Below are 11974 nucleotides of genomic sequence, written 5' to 3' on the forward strand. Positions count from 1 at the left end.
TGCTACATCTGTTAAAACTTTGGAACACTGAGGGGTATATTTACTAAACTGCGGGATTGAAAAAGTGAAGATGTTGCCTATTCCAACCAATCAGATTCTAGCTGTCATTTTGTAGAATGTACTAAATAAATGCTAACTAGAAGTTGAATGGTTGTTATAGACAACATCTCCACTTTTTCAATCCCGCAGTTTAGTAAATATACTGCTGACAATTGGAGTCTCAGTTAAAAGTAACAAAGCTTGAACACCACTGTGTTAGATAATCCACTGTAACCTTAATAATGTTCTTTGCTTAACTGTAACTAGTACATGGGAATGTATATATAAGACATAATTTTATCACTGTTTATATATATATATATATATATATATATATATATATATATATACATATATACATACATATGTGTATATACATATGTGTATATATTGTGGCAAAGAGGCCTACTTGCCACACCTTTCCTGCATAGGGACAGGTGAGGTCCCGGGAAGTCTGCATATAGAGTTAATTCCCACACAGTCTTTCCCATCTCACACAAACACACAGGTGTACCATATGCATGTTATTGATTTATTGTTTGTGATCGGTTTGCAGTGTTGGGGTGGAGGTTAAAGGACTGTGTTGTTCATTTTATGTGTGTGAATGATGCTGGGAGAGCTGGACTGTGTTCAGTTAGCATTATTGTCACCAGGAGGTGTAAGCAAAGGGTATTGTTTACTGGTGTCATCCTGACTAAGAATTTCTCTTTATTGTGACGCAAACCATAAAGCACCGTTTGATTGGAAGCTGTCTGTGTCTGACGTCTGCGGGGTGTCAGTGCCAGAAGTACTACAAGTGGTGTCATAAGTGCTACAAGAAGGACGCGTTTTTCACAAGTGGTGTAAGAAGTGGGATCGCCAAGGACAGCCAATGCACAGCTGTCCACATAACCTCCAGATGCAAAAGGTGGTGAGTGGAAAATATTGACTGCCACTGTCACACAACAAACTGTGTATTAGGCTGTCAGTTACAGAGAAGATTGCTGAGAAAGCAATTTTTTTTTTATTTTTTTTTATATGGAGAGAAATATATGAGAAATGTTACTGAAACTGTGCAGTGTCTGTTGTTTTGCAAAAGAAACTAAAAGTTTTAAAAACTGCTGGACATGGTAGTGCCACACCCTGTTTGTTCTCTGAACTGTGAGTTGGGTGTGGTCCTCATAAGTCTGCTGTTTACCTGTGTGTGCAGGCTAAAGCATGTGTTTTACTAATTGTCTGTGGAAAGTGCTGGATGTGTTAAAAAACAAACAAAAAAAAACGAAGTTTGATGTTTTAAAAACTGCAAATGGAAATCTAGAGTAAACTGCTGCCAGCCAAAATTTTCTTACACCAGTCAAGATGGGCGAGAAAAAGAATAAAATGTGTCAAATAATATTTACAAACAAGTGGGATTGAAATTGATTCCCAGCAGGGTGAATTTGAAAAATTGCATGTTACTTTGCAGAATGGAAAAGTTGAAGTATTTGTTGCTCTCTGCGCAAGCCTGGTGTTACCTGGGTCAGACTATGTAGGCATGGCAGAGTATGATCGCATGGAGAGAACTTTTAGAGAAGAAATCTCCTGGCTGGAGAAAAAGTTGAGGGACTCAAAGCAGCATTGTGCTGAAAAGCTAAAAATCCAAGACACCGTTTCTGATTCCCTGAGAAGAGAATTACAAAAGTTTTGTGAAGCAAAAGAAGGGGCAGTTGCAGCTCTTAAGGAGATAGAAGCAGAGAATGAGGAAAAGCAGTGGAAGCTCTTAAACAGATAGTAGCTGAGAGAGTCAAAAAGATTGCTGCGATGAAACAAGAGCTTGTCACTGTTCAGCCCGTGGTCACTCTCATGGCGCTGTCATGTCCGTGGAACCTCATAGTGCTGTCCAGTCAGGGATACTTTGTGATGTTGCTATTGCTCAAGGTCGAGCTGTGAAGTTGTGGAACAGAAGGTGTTTTAGGTGTGGACAACTGGGACACCTTAAAGCCGAGTGCAACAAACGCCATAAACAGGATCAGAAAGAGGTTCGCGGTGAGCGGGTCCGACTGGACATGCCGGCAATTGAAACACTGGTCGGACGCCCAGTCTTAAAGGATCTGCCAGGGAACTCACAGCATGTAAATCTTGGTGATGGGAACTTGCTATTGCGGAATGCTGTCCTGGGGGACATGGCAAAACTGCCACAAAAGTGTCACCATTCAGGCAAGGGAAAGCTGCATATAGAGTTAATTCCCACACAGTCTTACCCATCTCACACAGGTGTACCATATGCGTGTTATTAATTTATTGTCTGTGATTAGTTTGCAGTGTTTGGGTGGAGGTTAAAGGACTGTGTTGTTCGTTTTTTTTATGTGTGACTGATGCTGGGAAAACTGGCCAGTCAGTAGAGAGCTGGACTGTGTTTAGTTAGCATTAGGGTCACTAGGGGGTGTAAGCAAAGGGTATTGCTTACTGGTGCTCTTTATTGTGACGCAAACAATAAACCACCGTTTGATTTGAAGCTGTCTGTCTGATGTCTGTGGGGTGTCAGTGCCAGAAGTACTACAAGTGGTGTCAGAAGTGCTACAAGAAGGACGCGTTTCTGTGTGTGTGTGTGTGTGTGTGTGTGTGTGTGTGTATATATATATATAATATAAATGCTTAGTGGCGTGTGTTAGTCTGTCTGTGTGTGTGTAAAAAATAAAACCAAGCTGCAGCGCCACCTGCTGGGCGGAGTTATACACTGACCTACTAAATTCTTAGTGTGTGTGGGAAAAAAAATCAGAAAGGGCTGAAATTAGGTATACTAAGATGTCTTTAATTTGTTAATTTTATTTAATTGTTAAAAGTGTTTATAAAGATTTAAAAAAAAAAATATATATATATATATATATATATATATATATATATATATATTTCTTGAAGGAGAAGTGACAGTTGGGAGTGGTTGGTGGTTGCCGTGGGTGACAGTGGGGAGTGGTTGGTGGTTGCCGGGGGTGACAGAGTGAGAGGAGTGTAATACTCTGGACCGCTGAGAGAGATCCCTGTGTCTGGATAGACATCTGGATAGATGTGGCGATGAGGTGATGGAGAAGAATGATGAGGTGGTGACACGTGGACAAAACCACGTTAAAAAAGGGCGCTTACGTCGGGAAGTAACGCTCTTCCCCTGAGGAGGCCTGGGCTATGGCCCAAATGCATGACAAGAACCTTTTTAACACCTTAAGTAGCTTGATTTGACTAGAATGCATGAGTATCATGCACGGGTTAACTTGTGTGTGTGTGTGTGTGTGTGTGTGTATATATATATATATGTATATGTGTGTGTGTGTGTGTGTGTGTGAAAAGTGTGCAAACAGATGGCTCAACTCTGGCTATAACAGTTAAGTCCCTATCTAGTCACTGGCCACTTTTTGGCACCAGGCTCCCACACACAGATCAAACCCAGCTTGTTAAGCTTCCTGTCAGGCCTTGCATCTTTAGGCTGTGGTTTCCCAGGTAACCCACCACTCTTTCCTCTATTAGACAGTGGCAAAGTGTCCCAATTGCCACATACCCCACCCCTTAGCTTCATCCAGCTACATGAAGCGCACTCCGCGGGGAGTGCAAAACTGCCCTTTGTCATACACCCGTCCCTTTGACTTCATCAACTCCAGTGAAGTAGATACTGCGGGAGGTGTATTTTTATGGAAGTGGGCATCTGCAGTTTTAAGTTTAGGTCCTAGTCTATGCCCTCTTATTGGGGGTCTCCTCATGCCAGGTTTTTAGAATAGCGACATGTTTAAATTGTCCTTGACTTTTATTCAACTGGCGGACTCTATCTTCTTCTTATACAAGTATGGGGCCCTGTAGTCACATTTTGAAGAGGTATATTTATAGTTTGGGCAGGATAAGCAATAGCTTTTTACAGCCCTATGTATTCCTAGCCAGTAACAGCTTAGTAAAACTTTCCTGAGTCGTATCCTCTCTTAAATGACCCCCACAAAGGTGTGTGTGCGGTTTCTAATATTAAAGGCACGTGTACCTGCGGTATTAACAGCTGTTCAATTTTCTTTCCATGAACAACCCCTCCCTATACAACAAATCCCCCTTTAATAAAGAAATACGGTACACATTCTGCCAGCCTGGCAGTTTTCACCACATTAATTTTTACCGCAGATCTAAATGCAGTTTCTAGGGTAGCATCATTATGTTGATCCCTAGCAAAGTCCTGTAATGAAATGAGTCTTGGAACTGGGAACCAGTTCTCAGCTTCCTCTGCTGACCCCAAAGTCTGCATCACAGTGTCACTTGTAAATGATTGGCTCAAGTTCCCCTTTTGTTTCCTTGGGTGAGACTTGGGACGAGTAATAGTCGTGGACCTGTATTCAGCATCCATAGGCGACAGTTCTGTTGTCTCTTTTCCCGGGCCCAGTGAGAGTTGGACAGGTTTCTTTAAGATTGGACTTTCGGCCGGTATGTCAGTTGCCGATATGTCCAGCCGGATCCCGTCACTAAGGTAGCTATAGAAGCCACTTCCTCAACCGTTTGGCCTTTTAGGGTAAGTGGCAATAGAGTAGCTCTATGAATGCACTTCACTTTAGGTAACCTTGCAGACACCTCTTTTGGAATCTCCGAATCAATCTTCCTGGTACTCCCTCAAAGGACTGCGACCTGTGGGATAGGGGCTGCTAAGACCGTACCTCATGGCGGGGGTTCCTGGTGAAAACCACCTACCCGTTAGACTCCGCGCCCTTGGGTGAGTCGTGCCAAATCGGGCAGATTCAGGGGATTCTTAGGTCACCCTCGGCAACCGTGACAAATGGGCAAGTCTTTCCCAAGTACTAGCAGCTACGGGCCACACCAGACACAATTTGGAATTATTTAATATAAAGAACTAAAAAATGGGGTCCCAACTCTCTTGCTCCCAATTTTTTAGTTCTTTATCTTAATTCAATATTGACATATTTAGTAGAATAAGGTAGTAAAAGCCTTTTAACACGACTTGTGGGTCACCCTTCATTCAGAAGGTTTTGCATGAAATTCCCATGAACTGAGGGATGGAATTGGGTGGAATAGCCGAAGGGAGTTGAGGGGCTGGTTTGGAGGCTAGAAGGAAAGTCTTCTTGTATGACAGAGGGAATTCCACACAGTTGTATCAGCCCCTTCAATGAAATCCTGTAGTCGGCCTGGGTTGAGAGACACAGATTTTGGGCAGAGCAGAGGGGTCAAAGTGGAAGATATAGTGAAGAGATATATATTGGTGAAGTGAATGGTCTCTTATGTGAATAAAAATATTATGTACTAGATTCTGTGAAGTACAGTCATGAGTGGCCTGGCAAATTTTAGCCCACGGGTCGACACTCAGCTCAGGTCAGCTTTAAGGGAAAAGAAAAATGCAGGTAGTCGACTGACCCAGCCCAAGGTAGTCCACTATGGGACCGACCTGGGGGGCAGATGCCAATCTGCCCTTTAGCCCAGCCAGCCCCTCTGCCCCCTACCCCAGCCAGCGCCTGAGTACTGTGAAAGTCAAATAATTGGATGAAGTCATATCAAATTAATAACCATCGATTTAATTGGCTTTATCTGAAAATATGCGTATAGCAATAACACTAGCGAACACTGCTACATACATTTACATTCACACATTCATTTGTAAATAGTTCACCTTAATAAAGTTTCAGCACATAGTCTTTTATAATCAAATGTAATTGATTTAAAAGTTTAATACAATAATGTTAAAACCACTTTATTGATATCTAAGGTTCAGGATATAGAAAATGTATCATGTTTAGTGTTCCTCTAATCCGCTTTCAACTATCAAACATGCGCTACTATCGGCTAAGCGATCGCACCTTGCGTATACTAGTTATGGATGATAAAGGATTAATGGTCAAAATTATATTGTGTTTTGAATGCTAATAGACCAGTTTGAGCCAGCATTTTGCCATGAAGACACGTAAGCAGCTGTTGGAGAGTTGCCCCCCACCCTTGGAGAGCATCGTTTGAACTGTCCTATGACCTGCATTATAAAGGATTGTCCTAAATCCTGAACCAATGAAACAATGCCATGACATCACCACTGTTTTTTTTTATGTACCACAAACTGTATATAAACCAGGCACTGAGACCATCATTCAGCCTACTTTGACCACAGGCTTCAGGACTGAATGACTGTATGCTGGATCCAGTGCACTACGTATGTATCGGCTGTACTTTTATTTTATTGTTGTTTGTTAAATGTTGCTATTAAATCTTTGTGCATTGGGACCACATTGATCGCGGCGGACAACGCAGGCACTTTCTACTGGACTGACAGAAATATCAACACTGCACAGCATAAAACAATATTCCGCCTTTCCAGAGAGGTTCTTGTTGAGTACTCTACCACTGTGAGTTTTGTGCTGCGAAGCATTGAGGATTCCGTTTCCACATGGGTGCAAATGTCTGAGTTGGTCGATGAGGTACTGGTTAAAGAAGGGCCGATAGGTTCGGCAACGTATATTATGCTTGTGAAATATGGGGCATATGCAATGGCATACTGTGATAAGTGGGTCAAGATGACCAATGAGTGTGTGAAACCCTTTCCTACGATTGGTAGTTTTGATCCAGAGGTATTAAGTACTGTTAGAGATAAAATCTGTTTGATAAAGTCTTTAAAACTGAGAATTAAAAACGTCTGTTTAAAACGGTGACAATAAGAAGGGAACACATGACAGGGTAGCGCATGCATAGTGGAAGGAAACGTTGTGAAGCGAGGAGAAGGGAGCGCAAGCACGCCCCCGCCGCCATATGCGGATGGGGGGAAAAGTACAGCCCATACTAAAAATTATAAAAATAAAACAAGCAATTTATATCCTATATTGAGTAATTTAAAAGATGAAGATGATGAATCCACTGTTCTTTCAGCCATTGCCCATGCAATTAACATGCAAGAGGTGCCACACAGACAAGGAAAGGGAGCGGTCCCACCAGCAGTGCCAGTGGCTGAAATTGGTAAGAGTAGTGTAGAAACCTATAGGCGGGGGAAAATTCATTGTACTGAAACAGTAATTCCATCAATTAATCCAGAATGTTGTGAATTATGTTTGAGTTCCCAGATCCTAGGAAAGATTTGGCCAGATGTCAGAAACTTGTTAAATATCTGGGCAATGCTCATGAGCCAACTAATAAAGAGTGGCAAGTGCTGTTGAGGGCCTGCCTACCTCCCAATACTGATATACAAAAGTTTATTAAGGATTGCATATTGGAGGAAGATAAGTCCTTAACAGATGACGATTATTATTAGGAAAATATTAAACGTATAATCTCACAGTTGGCCATATACTTTCCAGTAGTAGTAACCTGGAGAAACATTTTCACTAGCAAAAAAAAGATAGTGAAAATGTATCAGATTATTTTACCAGAGCTCTGACAGCAATGACCCAGTACACAGGGATATCAGACATAAATGATGATGTGCATCATAGGGAGGTAGCTCAGAGACCATCCATTAGTACTGTAACAGCTACCGTAGATGTTACAGTACTAATGGATGGTCTCAGGGAAAATCTAAAGACCAAGAGGTACAAACCTCTTTCCCATAATTGAAGGGGAATCATGGTAGATGCTCTTAGGGAGTCTGTTGTGGAGCATGACAAAAATATAGGTAAAATGTAAGAGGTGCAAAGTGATAGGTTAATGATGGTAAGTATCCAGGCACTGGAAGGACTACACAAGCAACCACAGTATAATAACACTTATGGGGTAAGGAAACAACATGAGTGGGGGAAGTGTATTGGATGCTTAAGAACAAGACACCTAGCAAGGGACTGTGAAGAAAGAACAAGAATGTCACGATCTGCATCCTGCAGCTCCTGTCTGCCAGGAACTTATATTGGACCTTTTGTATATAGATGTATCCTGCCTGTAATACCACTGTTCCACTAAAGGGGCCACTGTGATACTTAGACTGCTCTCTTACCTGCCAGAGTTGCCTTGTTACTCCTAAATGCTTAACACCTGCCTCTGGCCTATAAAAGCCTGCTTGTCCCAGCAACCTTTGCCAGATCATCTGTTGCCATTAACTGTGTTGCTGTTCCTGTGGCCTATCCTGATTTATCTCCTGGTATTGACCTCTGCTTGTCAACCCGTTTTTTTGCATCTCTTTCGGTGACCCCTAACTCGACTTGTCTTTGACTCTGTACCTACTTTCAGCTCTCCAGTGTTTCTGCATTTTCCTGCTGCAGAGTATTACTACCAATACCTGCTTTCAGCTCTCCAGTGTGAGAGGACTAACCTGTTACAGATTGTTACTAGCAATCTCCACTACCTCATGGTAGTCATGCAGACCTTATCATCCTGTGTCCATTACCTTCAGTGCCTTGCTCCTCAGACCGTCGCACCTTGTGCCATCTCCACTACTTCGTGTTAAAGTCCTGCAGACCATTGCATCCTGCATCTGTTGTTTAGTGAGCTCTTTTGCTATTTCTGCCATACTCTACCGTACTGCATCCTGAAACCCGTGTAACCAGTGTCTAATAAAAATGACTTCATTCACTACGCTCTCTGTAGTTTTATTTTGGGATTCCTGACAATATGATATGGCCACAAAACTGAGTCTGCTGTTGCACACTTTCCACACATGTTTGAGGATTCCCAGGGTACTGCTCTATTACCTCAGTATTCAACGTCCTGTGACCATGGCTACTATTCCTTCTGAAATTTCCCTTTTCCAGATGCTCCAAGTGGACATTCCTCAACTCCGCTCTCAAATTTCTCAAGTCTCTTCTTTGCTAAATTAAGGTGCTTAAACAACTTCCAGTCTTCATTCCAAGTACTTCTTGCTACAATACAGGTTCTGGAGTAACAAATTATTTTTCCGGGGAGAAAGTCATCACTGCAGTACATTCTCCAGAGTCTGAACCTAGTAACAAAGTGAAATCATGATACCTTTGCCCAGAAATGGATCCACCCAGGGAACAACCAAATTTATCTGTGCAAGCAGCACCTCTCAATAATGTCTCTATAAATTTGCAATCAACTAGGAAGCACGGTGTGGCTATCTCCAGGTTCTCAGGTGCTCCACGCCCCCACTTGTCTGAAGAAGCGATGGCACAGAAGGACCAATAAACTGTCTTTACTGCGCCAGTGATGTACATTTTTTACAAGACTGTCCACTCCACAGACGACATTCTACAGAACTGTCTCCAGTTTACTCTCCTCCTCATTCCGGATTTGTTTACACAGCACCTCCCACTTCAACCTGTTCTGCTCCCTGGAATGAGGTTTAATCCGCTAGTTTGTCGCCTATCCTTAGGTGCCAGCCTCTGCCTCCTGTACCGAGGTACCAGCCTCTGCCTCCAGCTCCAGAGACAATGCCTGTTCCAGAGGGGGCACTGCCCCTACAGTCTGCTTCCAAGAGGGTGCTGCCCCTACAGTCCATTCCAGAGGGGGCCCTGTCCCTCCAGTCCGCTTCAGAGACATTGCCAATTAATGCGGTTCAGCCCGAGTTGCCACTTGCTTTTGACTGCTCTGAGACTTCTCACAGTGCTGACCCTTCCAAGCTGTCCGCCCAGTCCGGGCCTCCTTCCAAGCCGTCCGTCCAGTCCCCAGATATGTGTGCTCAGCTCAAGCCAAACTTTCTCACTTCCTCTAAGTATAATTTAGAGAGTCCTATTCTCGTCCCAGTCTGGGACTCCTCCTGCCATCCCAGTCGGGGACCCTTGTTCTCAGTCCAAATTCATCCCCAACATTCCTGGTACCCCATCATCTGAAGTCGCCAAGATTGCTAACTCCTTTGTTTGTTTTTTGAATCCCCACCACTTTTAAAGTTCTGCTTTTCTTATTTTCCATCCCTACCGAATCTATTAGACAACCAATATAAGCAAGTATTCTATTTATTATCCAATTTTAAAAGGAGTGGAATGGGCAAGTCCTTTTATTGAAACCAGAGATACCAGTCTCAAGTTTATAACTTTTTACGGATGCCGTGTTTGAAGAATTTGCTCTACCACCTGCCAATCCTACCTTCAGCACTTCTCCTAAGCCATCTTCTTTACCACCAGCTACCCCAACAAATTGTCTTTTGCTTCAGTCCATTACCAGCATCTAAAAGCTGTTAAAAGAGAGGTAAATAGAAGTAGAGGAGGTGAACTTCGGGGTCTCTGCATGCCTTGGGCACAGTTTCTGTAACTTTTCTGCCCTTAGCTGAGAGAGTCTCATCTATGTGCCCAATTTTGGACTAGGACTCTAGTTTTTTTATTTTTTTATTTGGGCATCTGGAATCTGCCCTTGAAGGGGGTACTGTCACGATCTGCATCCTGCAACTCCTGTGTTCCAGGAACTATGTTGGAACTTTGTATATAGATGTATCCTGCCTGTAATACCACTGTTCCACTAAAGGGGTCACTGTGATACTTAGACTGCTCTCTTACCTGCCAGAGTTGCCTTGTTACTCCTGAATGCTTAACACCTGCCTCTGGCCTATAAAAGCCTGCTTGTCCCAGCAACCTTTGCCAGATCATCTGTTGCCATTACATGTGTTGCTGTTCCTGTGGCCTATCCCTACGCTCTCTCTGTGTCTTCTTTGTCAGGATTCCCAATATAAAACCACACAGAGATTTGGGCCACCTAGGAGGGAATCACATAGATACCCACAAAGAAGACACACACACAAGCCTCAGACGTTTCCCAACAGTTGCCCGCATACATCATAGCAGCAAATGCTTTGTGAGAAAACAATAGCCAACACTGGGAGTTATATCATACCTGTATCCTACAACTAGTTAGGTCAACTGAGTATCTTATGGAAGAACCTACAGTGATAGTTGATGTATTTGGTGTAACACAAACTTTTCTTGTAGATTCAGGGGCGGCCAGGTCAGTGATAACTTCTCCTTTAAGTCTACAGGTTACTAACAAAACCGTTCCAGCTATGGGAGTAACTGGGAGAGTGCTACATTACCCTTGGACTAAACCCGCAGAGGTTACTATCGGGCCTCTGCACACCAAGCATTCATGTCTCATGGCTGCAGCTCCTCCTACTAACCTACTGGGCAGGGATTTTTGTGTAAAATGGAATGTGTTATTTACTGCACCCCTGGTGGTGTATTTCTAGACATACCACGGAAGGTTGCACATGAGGTACAGGACATATTGGACAACCCACAAAGGTTAATGCTGCACTCCACTGTTCTAGAACATAGTCCATCTCGGGTAGAGAAAATGTTATCACAAATACCGGGTTCCCTATGGACCAAAGATGGACAGGACAGTGGATTGATGGCAAATGTAGCACCTGTGATAGTCAATCTGAAAAGTGGCAGGCAAGCTCCCAAAAATCCCACAGCACCCATTAAAACCGGAGGTGGAATTAGGGGTGTATCCTGTAATTGAAAGGCTGCTGCAACAAGGGATCTTAATTTGCACATCCAGCACAGCCAATAGTCCAATTTTCCCAGTGAAGAGGAATGGGGGGAGGGGCTACAGATTAGTCCAAGACCTAAGGGGAATTAATAAAGTAGTTGAGAGCCAATTCCTCGTAGTGCCCAATCCATCTGTCATCCTTATGCAGATTCCACCGTCTGCTAGTCATTTTACTGTCATTGATCTTTGCTCTGCCTTCTTCTGTCCCCCTTCATTCTGACTGTCAATACCTCTTTGCATTCTCCTATAGGGGGGGGTGCAATATACATAGACAAAATTTCACCATGGGTTCATTAAACAGCCCCAGTATCTTCTCTTAGGCCTTTACATGACTGTTTACAATCCTTCCAACTGAGCAATGGGTCTGTTCTAATTCAATGTGTAAATGATTTGTTGCTGTGCTCGGATTCATTTACGTCATCTGTACATGATACTAAACTGTTGTTGCTCCATTTTTCACAAACAGGACACAAGGTTGCTTATTCGAGTTATGGATGATAAAGGATTAATGGTCATAATGATATTGTGTTTGTAATGTTAATAGATTGGTTTAACCCAGTATTTCAGTGGGAAGGCACGTAGGCAGCTGTTGGAGAGT

The sequence above is a fragment of the Mixophyes fleayi genome, chromosome 2 (genome assembly GCF_038048845.1).
Source record: "Mixophyes fleayi isolate aMixFle1 chromosome 2, aMixFle1.hap1, whole genome shotgun sequence".
Taxonomy (NCBI): domain Eukaryota; kingdom Metazoa; phylum Chordata; class Amphibia; order Anura; family Limnodynastidae; genus Mixophyes; species Mixophyes fleayi.